The following is a 6,408-nucleotide window of genomic DNA, read 5'->3' as shown; positions in this document are numbered from 1 at the left end:
AATACTCAAGTGCCTTCCTTTAAATAGGACAACAACTTGTTCAGTAATGGCACAATTGTTATCATGATAGATAACTAGTAAATATTGTATACATTAATATAGTTATATATTGTTGTATATTAGTGTAATTACAGAGATTTGATTTAGTAATTCAAGAGAGTAATATTGATCATAGTAGAGCAGATTTGGTGGGATAGAATAGTGGATTTAGAGGGATAGAAATCCGATCGAAAGACGGGTCTTTAGGGATGTAATCTTTGAATACTTTTTATTTATTGACAAGACTCTCAAGATTGAGAGGTATTCAACAAAAAAATGAATGGTATTAGAGCCTTCTCTTGCCTATCTTGTTTCATAGAGTCCATCTACAATTTTTTTTTTTTTTTATGTTTTTTTGAAAAATTTGGTTTGGTTGATTGTTCATCGGCAATTAACACCTAGGAATTTTATCTTGGTTATTTTTGTTGTTCTTTTTGAGTCATAGTGTTTCTAGTTTTCATAATTATGACTTCACATCAATTTGAATCATTTAGTGTTCATTTCACTGGAAATAATTTTCATCCTGGGAGTTTCAGTCTTAGTTATTTGTCACTGGAAAAGAACTATGGTGCCATATAGATGGAGTCGATCCTGCTCCTATTGATTCTACAAAGTTAGGTGAATAGAAGATCAAAGATGCTCGGGGTGATAATATGACTTTTAGGGTCAATTGACCCTCTTATTGTTTATAATCTCAGGCCTAACAAGATAGCTAAGGCCATGTGGTATAATTTACAAAAGGTTTACAACCAAGATAATAGTGCCTGATGCTTTAACTTAGAGTACGAAATTGCTTATTACTCTTAAGGTGGTCTATTTTTTCAGGATTATTTTTCTAGATTTTAAAATTTTTGGGCTGAATTTATAGATATTGTTTATGCCAAAATACTTGCTGGTTCTCTCTCTATAATTTAGGAAGTTCATAAGCAAATAAAGTGAGATCAATTTTTGATGAAGTTACGCTCTGAGTTTGAGAGTGTTCGCTCTAACTTGATGAATTGCGACTCATCTCACTCCATGGATGTTTATTTAGGGAATTAATTCCTAATCAGCAACATTTTGCCATATAAAATTCTTTCAAAAGAGGAAATGATGTTGTTGTTGCATTTGCTCCTCAAGGTAAAGGAAAGGGTAGGGATATGACTAGATACAATGCTACAGTTGGAAGGAATATGGCCATATTACTAGCAATTGTGGCAAGAAGTTTTGTAATTATTGTAAGCAACAAGGACACATTATCATAGAGTGTACCACACGCTCTCCAAATCATAAGATAAATCTTTTTAAGCAGGGATAAATGGTTCCACTCTTGACAACTCATCTTCAGGACAAGTTCTTACTCCTGAAATGGTAAAACAAATGATCGTATCAGCCTTTTCAGCATTGGGATTACAAGGTACTAATGTTAATTCTAATTTTTGGATTGTTGATTCTAGTGCATCCAATCATATGACTAACTCAACAAGCATACTAAAAAATATTCGTAAGTATCAAGGGTTCATCACAAATACAGATTGCTAATGGTAGTAATTTACTCATTACTAAGGTTGGGGATATTACTCCCAACTTTCAAGAATGCTTTTATTTCACGGAAGCTCTCCACTAGTCTTATTTCAGTTGGACAATGGGCTGATCACAATTGTGATGTAAATTTTTCTCGTAATGGCTGTCTTGTGTAGGATCAGGTATTGGGGACGATAATCGCCAAGGGCCCTAAAGTTGGAAGATTGTTTACTATACATTTTTCCATTCCTATACTTCTATAACTAATAAGACTGAGGTTTGGTATAAGCGTCTAGGACATCCAGTTTCTATTATGTTATCTCATTTATTAAATTTTGGTTTATTAAAAAATAAAAAATAATTTTCCACTGCTTCATTTGATTGTTCTACTTGTAAATTAGGCATAAGTAAAATTCTTCCTTTTCCTAAATTTGATAGTTGTACTACAAAGTGTGTTGATGTCATTCATCTTGATGTTTGAGATATTTCACCAGCTATTTCTCATTCTCAGTTCAAGTACTTCGTGATATTCATAGATGATTATAGTCGATTTATGTAGGTGTATTTTCTTCGTTCCAAATCTGAGCTACCTTTAATGTTCAAGATATTTTTGGCTTACATTTTGATCAATTTTCTACTTAGCTTGTTTCAAATTATTAAGATCTGATTCTAGTGGTATGTCAAATGAGTTTAAAAATTTTTTGCTTGAGAAAGGAATTGTCTCACAACGCTCTTGTCCATATACACCACAATAACTCGCTGAGCGTAAAAATTGTCATCTTTTAGAAGTCACTCATACTTTATTTGTTGGATCCTCTATCCCATCTAAATATTGGGTTGAAGCTTTCTCTACTATTGTCTATTTAATTAATAGACTGCCATTCAAAGTGTTATATCTTGAATCTCCATATTATCGTCTTTATAACAAAAATCCTAGCTATGATAATTTTCATACATTTGGTTATGTTTTTTTTTTGTGCATCTGCCTCCTTCTCAGCGTAATAAACTTTATGTTCAATCTACTAAATGTGCTTTTATGGGCTATTACTTCACCAAAAGGTTTTATTTGTGATGATCTATGTTCTAACAAATTTTGTATTTCTAGAAATATTGTTTTCTTTGAGAATCAATATTTTTTTCCTACTCATATTGAGTCATCTCATGTTTCTCCTTTTCTTTCTACTTTTGATGATTTGTCATCTTCTTCTAAATCATTCAAACCTAGATTTGTATATGAACGATGTCGGTCAACTTTACCTCCTCTTGAAATTGATCTACCACCTAAGACTGCTCCACAACTAGAATTTGAGATTTTTTCAAGCTTTCTCCTCTTGAGCCCACTCGATGATCTACCAGAGTATCTCACCCTCCTAATTGGTATGCCCTTTCCTCTACTTTATCCACCATTTTTGTTCCAACTTGTTACTCTCATGATTCCAAGCATGAATGTTGGCAGAAGCAATGGACGAAAAACTTTTGACTCTTAAAGAAAACAACACATGTGATATTGTTTCATGTCCTTCAAATGTTTGCCCAATTGGATGTAAATAGGTCTATTCAATTCAATTTCATTCTAATGAAACTCTTAACCAGTACAAAGCTCAGCAGGTTGTTCTTGGTAACAGACAGGAGTATGGTATAGACTATGAGGAGACTTTTGCACCAGTAGAAAAAATGACTACCGTGCAATTATCATTGCCAGTGCTTCTTCACAAAACTGGTATCTTCATCAAATAGATGTCAAAAATGGTTTTCACTATGGTGATCTTAAAGAATATATTTATACGAAAGCTTCACCTAGTTTGTTCTCATCACCTACATCATATGTACGTAAGTTGAAGCAGTCTTTGTATTGATTAAAACAAGCTCTCTGAGCTTGGTTTGACAAATTTTGATCTACTTACTACAATTCTCTTTTGAGCAGAGAAAATATGACTCATCTTTGTTTCTTCGGAAAATATCTACAGGTTGTGTTCTTCTTTTGGCATATGTACATGATATTATTATCATAGGAATCGATTCTTCACTAATCACTAGCCTCCAACAGCAGCTTAAGGATTCATATCTTATAAAAAAACTTGGTACTCTTACATATTTTTTGGATTTGGAAGTTCATCATGATTCATCATATATGTTTCTAAATCAACACAAATATACACATGATTTGATTTCTTTAGCAGGTCTCTGGGATTTCTCCTTCGTAGATACTTCAGTAGAATTGAATGAAAAGTATTGCCGGAGAAAGGTGATCTACTTCATGATCCAACTATATTGCGGCAAATAGTTGGAAGTTTAAATTACCTTACTATTATCCAGTCTAATATCTCTTTTACAGTTCAACAAGTTAGTAAATTTGGTGGTTGTACATCGCATCATTCGATATCTCCTAGGAACATCTAATCGTGGATTATTATTTTCTAGTGATTCTCCTATTTGTCTTAATGCTTTTAGTGATTCTGATTGGGCGGGATGTTCTGACACTCGTCATCGATCACTGGTTGGTGCATATTTCTTAGAGAGTCTTTGATATCTTGGACGAGTAAGAAGCAAGACCGTGTGTCAAAATCTTCAACTGAGGCTGAATATCTAGCAATGTCTATTGCTTGCTCCGAGATTGTGTGGCTTCGCGGATTACTCGCTGAGATTGGATTTCCTAAGTCTGATCCTACTCTCTCCATTCTGACAATACAAGTGCTATATTTAGATTGCTACTAATTTGGTTTATCATAAGCGGACCAAACACATCTAAGTAGACTGTCATTATGTACGAGAAGCTGTAGATAAATGAGTCATTACTCTTCTCCATGTGTCTAGTGATCTTCAAATAGCTGATGCATTTACAAAATCAATGGCATGATGACGACATCAGTTTCTAGTAGGCAAATTGATGCTTCTTGATCTACCAACATCAATTTGAGGGGGAATGTTAGCACGATGGACAACTAGTAAATATTGTATACATTAATGTAGTTATATATTATTGTATATCAGTGAAATTGCGGAGATTTGATTTAGTAATCAAAGAGAGTAATATTGATTATAGTAGAGCAGATTTGGGGGATAGAATAGTGGATTTAGAGGGATAGAAAAGTTGATCTTTAAGGATAGAAAAGACAGATCTTTAGGGATGTAATCTTTGAATACTTTCTATTTAATGACAACTCTCTTAATATTGAGTGGCATTCAGGAGAAAATTGCCAACAATATCTGTTGATTTAAACAAAGTGGCTTCATCTTCCTTTTCAAAAAGGTTATTTGATTAACTTTACTAATAATACTGTGATTTATTGGTAATAAATAAAAACGTGATCGCCATTTAGTTGATGCCAAAGAGGCAAAGACTAGTATTTTAGTCAACACAAATACTGATACAAAGACTGATCTTTCATATTAGGAACTATGTAGAGTACTAGAGAACTGACCAGATGGATATTTAGGAATATACTCGAGAACTCAGCGGCAAACTATAAATTGTTCTGTGACAGTGTGGAATTCATGTTTCTTGTTTCCTCTCCTGATGAGCCATTTCTAATCTTTTGTTTCTGAGGATCACTATTCCTGAGATCCTTGAAGATGAATGGTTCAAGAAAGATTACAAGCCACCACATTTTGAGTAAGACGATGATGTCAATCTTGACCACATTGATGCCATTTTCAATGGCTCGGACGTAGGTCACATTTTCTTTACACAACCAGTAAACTGTTCAAGAGCTCAAAGCAAGTTCTTTCCATTATTTCCACTACCTACGTATCGCGCCCCAAAAATTTGTCAATAAGTTGAGACATGAGATATTATATTAGAGATAGACATAATTTCAACTGTTTGAACAATAAACATAGCCAATTTGAGTTTTCCAGGCCTTGAATTTGAGATGAAATTTGAAGTCAAGAACATACAGAAGGGCTATTTCCTTTTATATTACTCGAGAAGTTTAGTTTAATGTAACTATGGACGTTACAATTGAAGCTTACTAAGATCAACTGAGAGTTTGTAAGCAGCCCTGAGAACTAAACAACCTGATTGAAAGCATATGCATATTTTATTGTCGCAGGATCATCTTGTTACAGAAGGCAAGTTAAAAAACCCTTCTGTCAATGGAGCTCATTTCAAGGACAAAAAGTTTCAATCTAGAAATTTTGTTTGAAAAACAGGTGGATACTTTCATATTACTAGACACTACTTAACAGCCTGACAGACGTGTCTACGGTATATGATATTTCATATTCCATTAGATCAAAAAATAGTTCGACTGAAAAAGAAGCTGTGTGTAAGGATGTCTTGTTGTTCGATCTTGGTGTACGATTCTTTGAGTTTTCACGAGATATTTTACAACATCAATTTAATTGATTTTGTAACATCAATACTTTGATATACTGAGTTGACAATATATAAAATGTGTCAAACAAGAGTCTCTTCTATTTCTCCTTTTATTCAGATTTTGCTGCTAATGCATTTTCTAATTGTATGGATTGGCAGAGTACAGGCCCTTGTCAAGAAATAAACACAATTTAATTCCAGGTCCCCTGTAAATGAGATTATCTCCAAAATTGAGGAAACTGCAATACCACTGGGTTTCAGTGTTCAGAAGAAAAATTACAAGGTAACACCTTGCACCTTCAGTATTGGATGTTTGGATTTTACTGATATCAGTTGACTCTAGTGTAAATTTGACCATCTTCAACCGTTGTAGCGCGTGGATTGTTAACTAAGCTAAAGATGTTGTGATTTATTTGTGTTGCTTCTTCTGAAGTTGTTATTACAAAGCATTACTGGTAATAAGGTCACAGTTTTGCATTTGGTTCAATTATAAATCAAGAAAGGGTCGATATGTGAATGATTATGGTGAGGTGGGATCTCTTTGAAAC

At 33.7% G+C, this 6,408-nt stretch overlaps 1 pseudogene; it reads left to right on the top strand.

The window, feature by feature from the left end:
• Positions 1 to 6,002, top strand: part of LOC124898572 — a 40,208-nt pseudogene extending 34,206 nt beyond the window's left edge.
• The last annotated feature ends 406 nt before the right edge of the window (positions 6,003 to 6,408 follow it).

This window comes from Capsicum annuum, chromosome 5 (assembly GCF_002878395.1).
Source record: "Capsicum annuum cultivar UCD-10X-F1 chromosome 5, UCD10Xv1.1, whole genome shotgun sequence".
In the NCBI taxonomy this organism is placed as follows: domain Eukaryota; kingdom Viridiplantae; phylum Streptophyta; class Magnoliopsida; order Solanales; family Solanaceae; genus Capsicum; species Capsicum annuum.
The sequence above is the reverse complement of the archived record's forward strand: the minus strand, read 5'-3'. Positions and strand labels throughout refer to the sequence as shown.